Source organism: Rhinolophus sinicus, linkage group LG11 (genome assembly GCF_036562045.2).
Source record: "Rhinolophus sinicus isolate RSC01 linkage group LG11, ASM3656204v1, whole genome shotgun sequence".
NCBI lineage: Eukaryota > Metazoa > Chordata > Mammalia > Chiroptera > Rhinolophidae > Rhinolophus > Rhinolophus sinicus.
This window is the reverse complement of record NC_133760.1, coordinates 1,436,631-1,447,330: the sequence shown is the minus strand read 5'-3', so window position 1 is coordinate 1,447,330 and position 10,700 is coordinate 1,436,631. Positions and strand designations below refer to the sequence as shown.

The 10,700-nt window shown below is 44.1% G+C and overlaps 1 pseudogene; it reads left to right on the top strand.

The window, feature by feature from the left end:
- The first annotated feature begins 2,890 nt into the window (after nucleotides 1-2,890).
- On the top strand, nucleotides 2,891-4,466 carry LOC109434159 (large ribosomal subunit protein uL2; annotated as a pseudogene).
- Nucleotides 4,467-10,700: the final 6,234 nt, after the last annotated feature.

Sequence of the window (10,700 nt, the reverse complement as noted above, 5' to 3'; positions counted from 1 at the left end):
GGCACTCAGCTCAGGCACAGATTCGAGGGGGGATGGCACCAAAAGCTCAGTAAGCCAGATAAACATTTTAACATTAAAAAATGTAATATTTAATATTTACCGTACTTTGGGAGGTCAGGGGTGCTGCATCACATCCTGCAATCCACAGAACAGCACAGAATGACCGGCCCTGGATGCCAGCAATGGGCGGGGGGGGAAGGGGAGAGTGGTGGAGGCTGAATCAAAGACACCCAACACTTTATAAATCCAGTTAGTTTTCTTTCTGTTACTGTGGGAACAGAGTTAGAAGTGCAGTTTCCAGGCTCTCGCTCTCACGTGGAAAAGTGCTCACTTGGGTAGTAAATGGCCATCAACTGTGATCAGATGGCCATCAGCTGTGGCTAGTTGGCCGTCAGCTGTAACCAGTGAACCATTGGCCACTAATATAACTGCTGTGGCTACGCTAGCAGCAAATGGGGGCTAGCAATAAGATGGTGGCTGAGCTAGCAAGCGCGGATTGCAGTTAGCAAGTGAGGTTGGTTGGCAGAGAAGCGAACGGTGGATTGTGGATTGTGTGGCTCCTGCTTCCTGTGTCTCGAACCCAGCCACCAGCGAGAATATAGTGGTATGACTCCCTTATCTATGGCTCTGTGGGTGTTCCATTTTGGCCTCACCATGTGTCGTGCGAGGCGGCCTGCGGGGTCTCTGGTCCCGCTCCCCACATAAGAACGCAGGATATGGTGAGGCCAAAAAGGAACACCCATGGAGCCATAGATAGGGGAGTCATTCCACTATAGTCTCACTGGAGGCTGGGTCCACATGACCTGCAACCTGCTGTCCGCTTCTCTGCCTGCCAACCAACTGACTGACCAACCAGCACAGCCTTGGCAGTTATATCAGTGGCTAATTGGCTAACTGGTTACAGCTGATGGCCAACTAGCCACACCTGATGGCCATCCAATCACAGTTGATGGCCACTTACTACTTGAACCAACACCTTTCCACGTGAGGCTGAGCCTGGAAATGGCATTCCTGGCTCTGTCCCCACATAAATGCTTGCTGAGGCCCTCCCCCCAGGTTGGGGAGGACTTGGAGCCCTTGCCCTGTGGAGGGGGCACAGATTGTGAGGCTCACAGCCCTCGCGAATGACTGTGGACTATGGGGAATTGCCGTTCATCCCTGATTTGATGGACCGCTTGACTGATTGCTTGGGAATGTACTACCATGTAGTGGTGGGGTGTCCTGGCATGGCGTGGCGTGGCGGAGTGTGGATTACAGATTGTAGAGAGGCGGATTGCAGCTAGCAAGTGAGATTGGGCTGGCAATGACAAGTGAACGGCGGGTTGCGGATCGTATGGCTCCTGTTTCCTGTGTCTCCAATCCAGCCGCCAGCGAGACTATAGTGGTATGACTCCCCTATCTATGGCTCCGTGGGTGTTCCTTTTTGGCTTTACCATGTCCTGCGTTCTTATGTGGGGAGCGGGACTAGAGACCCCGCATGACACCCCGCATGACAGGGTCGGTGGGGGAGTTTGGGGGGGAGTCCAGGAAGCTACTGGTTTGACCACCAAATTGGCACCATAAGCTGGGAGCTCGCAGTCACAGCTGAAAGTGTGAGAGCAATTACAAATTTAAAATAAGGCTGAGGGGCTGGCCCGGTGGCTCAGGTGGTTAGAGTTCCATGCTCCTAACTTCGAAGGCTGCCGGTTCGATTCCCACATGGGCCAGTGGGCTCTCAACCACAAGGTTGCCGGTTCAACTCCTCGAATCCCGCAAGGGATGGTGAGCTCGGCCCCCTGCAACTAAGATTGAACACAGCATCTTAAGCTGAGCTGCCTCCCAGATGGCTCAGTTGGTTGGAGTGCAGGCTCTCAACCACAAGGTTGCCAGTTCGATTCCTCAAGTCCCATAAGGGATGGTGGGCAGCACCCCCTGCAACTGAGATTGAACATGGCACCTTGAGCTGAGCTGCCGCTGAGCTCCCGGATGGCTCAGTTGGTTGGAGCACATCCTCTCAACCACAAGGTTGCTGGTTCGACTCCCGCAAGGGATGGTGGGCTGTGCCCCCTGCAACTAGTAATGGCAACTGGACCTGGAGCTGAGCTGCGCCCTCCACAACTAAGACTGAAAGGACAACAACTTGAAGCTGAATGGCACTCTCCACAACTAAGATTGAAAGGACAACAACTTGACTTGGAAAAAAAAAAAGTCCTGGAAATACACACTGTTCCCCAATAAAGTCCTGTTCCCCTTCCCCAATAAAAAATCTTTAAAAAGAAAAAATAAGGCTGAATTCTTCCCATTAGAAATAAGGGAAGTGATGCCTCCCATCTGTTTCTTAGGGCACTTATGTGAGAAAATGTGTAAGTTTTCCTTGCATCCTATAATTCCCGCCATCAAACCCTTTCCCCAGCACTGACGTGTGGATCTCTGTCTTCCCTGTCTTTCCAATCAAATATTTTTGGACTCATCTCAATTTCTGTCCTTCCCTTACAACCCACACTTGACTGGTGAACATGTTTTACTCTTTCTATGTTAGAAAATGATCGCAGTTTGCCCACTTCTCTCCATGCCCTCAGGTGAACTTTGCACATCACTGGATTCCAGCTACATCCTCCCCAACTGTGTTCATCTCCCACGATTGCCTGGCTCTGTGCTGCCTCCATGCTGCAAATAAAGTGGCCTTTTCAAAAGCCATCCAAGGGCAGCACTAGCTCAGGCAAGCCCTCCAAAATCTTTGTTTTGGTTGGTACTTTGAAGAACACAGCCCTTCCTGCAAACCCTGATTCTAGCTCTGACCCTTGCTCTGTCTCCACTCCACTCTAACTTCCTAACAGCTACACTGACTCTGCTTTTACCCTTTGCCTGGAATATTTTTTTTTTTTTGCTAGTCTTTCTCCTCTCTTTCATCTCTCAGAATGTGGCTCGAAAGGCTCCAGGTTTCAAATTCTTTTGCTGGTGCCTGATGGAGAACAGTTTTCCCCATTCATCCCTGGAAGCCCCAGGAGCCCCCTGCCTGGCTTCCCACCCGTCGTCCCCATAGTGTCCTATCACCAGCTGCCTTTCTGTGGTCAGTCTTTAAGGTCTCCCCTCTGGGCCTTCAGCACCTAAGGGGCATCTGATCTCTTAGGTGAATGACTGTGGACTATGGGGTTAGGTATATTGTAGCCCTCTTTCACAAACGATGAACGTGGATGTGGCTTCTCTGAAGCCGAACACTTGCCATTCAGGATAAAAATCAGTATGGAGGTTCCTCAAAAAATTAAAAATAGAACCACCTTATGACCCAGCAATTCCACTTCTATGTATGTATCCAAAGAAATCCAAAACACTAATTCGAAAAGATATGTGCATCCCTTATGTTCATTGCAGCATTATTTATTATAGCCACGATATGAAAGCAGCCTAAGTGTGCACCGATAGATGACTGGATAAAGAAGCGGTGTACATATATACAACGGAATATTGCTTGACCATAAAAAAGAATGAAATCTTGGCATTTGTGACAACACACATGGGATGAGAGGGTATTGTGCTGAGTGAAGTAAGTCAGACAGAAAGACAAATACCATATGACCTCACTTATATGTGGAATCTAAAAAATAAAATAAGTGAACAAACAAAACAGAAACAAACTCATAGACACAGAGAACAAACTGATGGTTGCCAGAGGGGAGGGTTTGGGGAGCTGGGTGAGAAAGGTGATGGGATTACAAGTACAAATTCCCAGTTATAAAATAGTCCCCGGCCTCTTTTGGCCACTGGGGAGCAGAGTGCTGCCATGGGCCCAGTGATCCCCAGGCAGAGGGTCACGCTGGGCTCTGCGTTTCCGAAGCACGTGAAGCACCGCAAGGGCGCCGCGAGTTTGCATGCCCGTGGACTTCATCCCGTGTCACAGGTACATCAGGGGCATGGGGAAGGATATCATCCATGAACCAGGTTGTGGCATGCCCCTTGCCAAGGTGGTCTTCCGTGATCCATACCCTGTAAGAAGCAGACGGACCTGTTCAATGCTGCCAAAGGCATCCGCACGGGCCAGTTCGTGTACTGCTGAAAGAAGGCTCCGCTGAACACTGGCAGCGTGCTCCTGGTGGGTACCAGGCCCGAGGGCACCATTGTGTGCTGTCTGGAGAAGCCTGGTGCCCTGGGCAAGCTGGCCCAAGCCTCTGGCAACTATGCCACCGCCATCTCCCACAACCCCGAGACCAAAAAGACCCGAGGGAAGCTGCCCTCGGGCTCCAAGAAGGTCATTTCCTCTGCCAACAGAGCTGTGGTCGGTGTGGTGGCCAGAGGTGGCCACATTGACAAGCCCATCCTGAAGGCCGGCCCTGCCTACTGCAAGTACAAGGCAGAGAGTAATTGTTGGCCCCATGTGTAGGGTGTGGCCATGAAGGTTGTGCGGTGTCTACCTGGAACCAAGACTGTGCAGGAGAAAGAGAACTAGGACTGGGAGGCTCAATAAAGCTGTCCTTTTGCCACTAAAAAAACAAAATGAAATGAAATAGTCACAGGATGTAAAGTACAGCATAGTCAATAATACCATGTTTCCCCAAAAATAAGACCTAGCTGAACCATCAGCTCTAATGTGCCTTTTGGAGCAAAAATCAATATAAGACCGGGTCTTATTTTAATATAAGACCTGGTCTTATGTAATATAATATAATATAAGATAGGACTGGGTCTTATATTAATTTTTGCTCCAAAAGATGCATTAGAGCTGATGGTCCGGCTAGGCCTTATATTTGGGGAAAAACGGTATTGTAACAACTATATATGGTGTCAGGGGGTACTAGACTAGTCAGGGAGATCACTTTGTAAATTACATCAATGTGTAACTGCTATGCTGCACACCTGAAACTAATATAATATTGACTGTCAACTGTAATTGGAGAAAAAACAAAACTGAAAAAAAAAAAAGAATGGAGGGACATCAGCAATACATTTAAAAAACATGCCCATCAAAAAATGGAAGCATTAAAAAAAAAAGATTTATTGGGGAACAATGTGTTTTTCCAGGGCCCATCAGCTCCAGGTCATTGTCCTTCAATCTAGTTGTGGAGGGCACAAGCTCACTGGCCCACGTGGGAATTGAACCGGCAACCCTGTTGTCCAGAGCTCTGGCTCTAACCAATTGAGCCATCCAGCCACCCAGCATTTTTTGTTTTAATATGGAAACATAATGTACTTCATTTCTGTTGTCCACATTATAATAAAACCCTTAAACCCTCCACCCCCCAAAAAAGAAGTAGGAGTCAAATAGGGCAAAGAAAAGTTCCTAACAGCGTTTCAGTCTCACACTCCAGGAGCTGTTGAGAGCTGAGCTCTTAGAGCAGCAAAAATTGAACAAGGAAGTGTTTTTCGTGAAGCAACAAAGTTGCAAAATGAAGCAGTTTGACAAGAAGGGTTACTCTTGGGGAGGGTATGTGGAGGGGAGATTTATAGTTTGCCCCCAGTTTTGATGAATTTCTCTTTTCAATTATGCAGTTAAAATAAATAGACCATAATAAAAAAAGGAGATGTGAAGAAGAGGAGAAAAACTGGAGTTGGTATTAAAAATAATTCTTTCAATGAATTTTGACAAAAGGACGTGGAGAAGAAAGTTCTTTCACATAAATGGAATCACAAAATATGAGATCTGACAATTAAGATCGCGAACTGGCTACTGTGCGCTTGGCAAAGTTTCATAACCTTGAAATATCAGGGTCTCACAGCGGTGTTCTTGTCGACATGTGGTGGTGTCTTGCTGAGTGGAGTTCATTATTGTTGTTGTGTGTTTTTGTGTGCCGTCGTGAGAATGTCTGAGATTGAATTAGAGCAATGAACAAACATTACATTTCTTGTTAAACTTGGCAAGAGTTGAAGTGAAATCAGGGACATGTTAGTCCAAGTTTATGGGGATAATGCCCTGAAGAAAACAGCAATGTACAAATGGATTAAACATTTTGCTGAGGGGTGAGGTGCGTCACTGATGAAGAGAGGTCAAGGCGGCCAGTAACCAGTAGAACTGACGAAAACACTGCAAAACTTCATTGAATTGTATGCCAAAATTGTCGGCTGACTGTGAGAAGCAGAGCAGACCAAGTACACATTGATAGAGAAACAGGAAAATATAGTTTTTTAATTAAAGTTCACTGGGGTGACAATTGTTAGTAAAATTACATAGATTTCAGGTGTACAATTCTGTATTACATCATCTATATCTCACATTGTGTGTTCACCACCAAGAGTCAGTTCTCCTTCCATCACCATATATTTGATCCCCTTTACCCTCATCTCCCACCCCCCACCCCCCTTACCCTCTGGTAACCATTAAACTATTGTCTGTGTCTATGAGTTTTGTTTCTTCATTTGTTTGTCTTGTTCTTTAGTTGCTTTAAGTTTTATGTACCACATGTCAGTGAAATCATGTGGTTCTGTACGACTTATTTCTCTTAGCATTATAACCTCAAGATCCATCCATGTTGTCGCAAATGGCATTATTTCATCCTTTCTCATGGCAGAATAATATTCAGTTAGGAAAATCTTAAGTGAAAATCTTGGCATGAGAAAGGTGTGTGCAAAAATGGTGCCAAAGGAGCTCACAGATAAACAAAAGCACAGGAGAGTCGAAGTTTGCCAAGACCTTTTGGAGAGGCAAGACAATGTTTTGGGCCATGTTATCACTGGTGATGTAACATGGATGTACCAATACGACCCTGAAACAAAGCGTCAAAGTGCACAATGGAAGTCAGCTAATTCTCCATGACTAAAAAAATTCCATCAGTCCAAATTAAGAGTCAAAACGATGTTGCTAACCTTTTTTGATAACAGAGGAATTATTTATTATGAATTTGTACCAACTGGATAAACAGTTCACCAAATTTACTATTTGGAAGTGCTGAAAAGGCTGCGTGAAAAAGGTAGACAAAAACAACCTGAACTTTTTTCCAACAATTCATGGTTCTTGCATCACAACAATGCACCAACTCACACTGCACTGTCTGTGAGGGAGTTTTTAGCCAGTAAACAAATAACTGTATTGGAACACCCTCCCTACTCACCTGATCTGGCCCCCAATGACTTCTTTCTTTACCTGAAGATTAAGGAAATATTGAAAGGAAGATATTTTGATGACATTCAAAACATCTAGGGTAATATAACGAGAGCTCTGATGGTCATTCCAGAAAGAGTTCCAAAATTGCTTTGAAGGGTGAACTAGGTGCTGGTATCAGTGCATAGCTTCCCAAGGGGAGTACTTCGAAGGTGACCATTCAGCAATGAGGTATGTAGCACTTTTTCTAGGATGAGTTCACAAACTTAACTGTCAGACCTTGTATGTGGCCTTTTGTGACTGGCTTATTTCACTCAGTATAATGTCTTCAAGGTTCATCCATGTGGTAGCATGTATTAGAATTTTGTTCCTTTTTGTTTTATTTTTATTTATTTATTTTTGTTAGTTTCAGGTGTACAAAGCAACATAATAGTTAGACATTTAAACTCCTCATAAAGTGATAACCCATTCCCCAAATACTACCCCTCTGACAACTTTATAGCTGTTACAATACCATCGACTATCTTCCCTATGTTGTACTCCACATCCCATGACTGTATACACCTATATATTTAGTTATAGTTGACATTCAATATTATTCTACTTCACCTCAGGTGTACAGTGCAGTGGTCAGGCATCTACACAGTCTATGATGTGATCCCCCTGATAAGTCCAGTGCCCATCTGTCACCTTATATGATCTTTACAACATTGTTGATTATACTCCCTACATTATAGTAACTATCACTTTGTATTTCTTTTTTCCCCCCTTCTTCTACCTCCCCTCCCCACTCCAGTTCAAGCCTTTGTTTCTCAGTCTAGTTGTGTAGGACACAGCTCCCTGGCCCATGCTGGTGTTATGAGCCTTGTGCTCCCCCCAGCTGAGGCAGTTGGTCATCGGTCAGCCGCTCACAGCGGCTCATGGCAGCTGTCGCCTGCTGCCGCCCACTCATGGCAGCACATGGCAGCCCACAACAGCACACACCAACCTCCGGCTGCACACGGAAGCCCACGGCAGCCCAGCTCCAGGGAGAGCTGTCGTTCACAATCTTAGCTGTAGAGGGCGCAGCTCACTGGCCCATGTGGGAATCACCATACCTAGTTATTATAATATTATCGACTATATTCCTTATACTATACCCTACACCCCCATGACTACTGTATAACAACCAACTTGTGCTTCTTAATCCCTTCCCCTTTCACCCATCCTTAATCCCCCTCTCATCTTAAAGAAGTCCCTCTAAGATTCCTGGTAATACTGGTTTGCTGGTGATGAACTCCTTTAGCTTTTTCTTGCCTGGGAAACTCCTTATCTGTCCTTCAATTCTAAATGACAGCCTTGCTGGGCAGAGCAATCTTGGTTGTGTGTCATTGCTTTTCATCACTTGGAATATTTCCTACTACTCCCTTCTTGCCTGCAAAGTTTCTGTTGAGAAATCAGCTTACAGTCTTATAGGGGATTCCTTATAGGTAACTAATTGCTTTTCCTTACTGCTTTTAAAATTCTCTCTTTGTCTTTAATCTTTTGCATTTTAATTATGATGTGTCTTGGTGTTGGCCTCTTTGGGTTTATTTTGTTTGGGACTCTCTGTGCTTTCAGGGCTTGTATGTCTATTTCCTTCACCAGGTTAGGAAAGTTGTCTGTCATTATTTCTTCAAATAGGTTTTCATATTTTTGCTGTCTCTCTTCTCCTTCTGGTATCCCTATAATGTGAATGTTGGTGTGCTTGATATTGTCTCGAAGGCCTCTTAAACTCTCCTCAGTTTTTTGGATTCTTTTTTCTTTTTTGCTGTTCTGGTTGGGTGTTTTCTTCTACCTTATCTTCTATATTGCTGTTTGGATCCTCTGCTTCATATAATCTACTGTTGATTCCCTGTAATATATTCTTTGTTTCCATTATTGTATGCTTTATTTCTGACTGGTTCTTTTTTATGGTTTCCATCTCCATTTGTATGCTTCCTATCTCTCTATTGAAGTTCTCCCTGAGATCACTGAGCATTCTTATAACCAGTGTTTGGAACTCTGCATCTGATAGATTGCTTATCTCCTTTTTGCTTAGTTTTTTTTTCTGGAGCTGTGTTCTGTTTTTTCACTTGGGACATGTCTCTTTTTCTCCCCATTTTGGCTGCCTCCCTGTGTTTGTTTCTATGTATTAGATAGGGCTGCTATGTCTCCCGGTCTTAGTAGAGTGGCCTTATATAGTAGGTGAGCTGTAGGGTTCATTGGTGCAGTCTTTCTGATCACCTGAGCCCTGCACTCCAGGTGTGTCCCATGTGTGGGTTGTGTGTGCCTTCCTTTTGTAGTTGAGCCTTGGTTGATAATTGCACATCAGTGTGAGGGACTGACCCTCGGGCTCACTGGTTGTGAGGACTGGCCCTGACTACAGTGGAAGAGTTGTTGTGCAGGGGCTGATCCTACAGAGCAGGATCTGCCTCAGCAGGACTCTGATGTCTGCCCAATCTGCCCCTTGGGTGTGTTCTATTTGGAGGCGGCTGGGTGATGCTCCAGCTCATTTTTTTTTTTTAAATATTGAAGAAACAATAGTTTTTATTTTATGTAGTTGTACATTTTAAAAACTAAGGCAATACACTAACAAGATTGTGTGCATAAAAATTTTCGGTTTAAAGAACTGAAAGTTTATATACACATGGACTATAAGAAACAAGAAAATCAGTCCACATTTTACAGTTAGCAGAGAATCCTGAATGGCACAGGCCAGGCCCCTTTTTCTTTTCCTTTCTTTTTTTTTTTTTTTTTTTTTTTTTTTAATTTTATTAGTTTCAGGTGCACAAGACAAAGCAATACTTAGACATTTATCATTTATATCCCTCACACTGTGTGAACCCCCGTCCCCCCATCCACTATTCCTCTGACATCGCACAGAGCCATTACATTTCCACTGTCTATTCCTAATGCTGTACTCCGCTTCCTGTAACCATATACATACATATATATACATATACATATACATATACATATACATATACATATACATATACATATACATATACATATATATATATATATATATATATATATATATATATATATATATAAAATTATAGTTGGCATTCATTATTGTTCAGCTTCAGGTGTACAGTGCAGAGATCAGGCATCTACATCACCCCTGAGGTGGTCTCCCAAATGGGATACGTATCCATCGGATACCCTACAGAATCTTTACATTATTGATTACGTTCCCCAAATTAATTTTCAAAACCCCGTGGCCATCTTGTAGTTACCGACTATTTTCTAAACCTCTCACCTTCCCCTTATCCCCACACCCCGCCCCTCTAGCAACCCTCAGTTTTTCCTCCATGTTTCCAAAACTGTCTCTGATTAGTTCATTCACTTATTCTTTTCTTTAGATTCCGCATATAAGTGAGATCATATGGTATTTGTCTTTCTCTGTCTGATTTATTTCACTTAACATAATGTTATCTAGGTCCATCCATGTTGTTCCAAATGGTAAGATTTCTTTCTTCTTTATGGCTGCGTAATACTCCATTGTATAAATGTACCACAGTTTCTTAATCCAGTCATCAACGATGGCCATTTCGATGGTTTCCGTGTCTTGGCTATTGTGTATAGTGCTGCAATAAACATAGGAGTGCATAAAGATTTTTGAATTGGAGTTTTGGATTTCTCCGGATAGATACCTAGGAGTGGAATTGCTGGATCATAAGGTAGT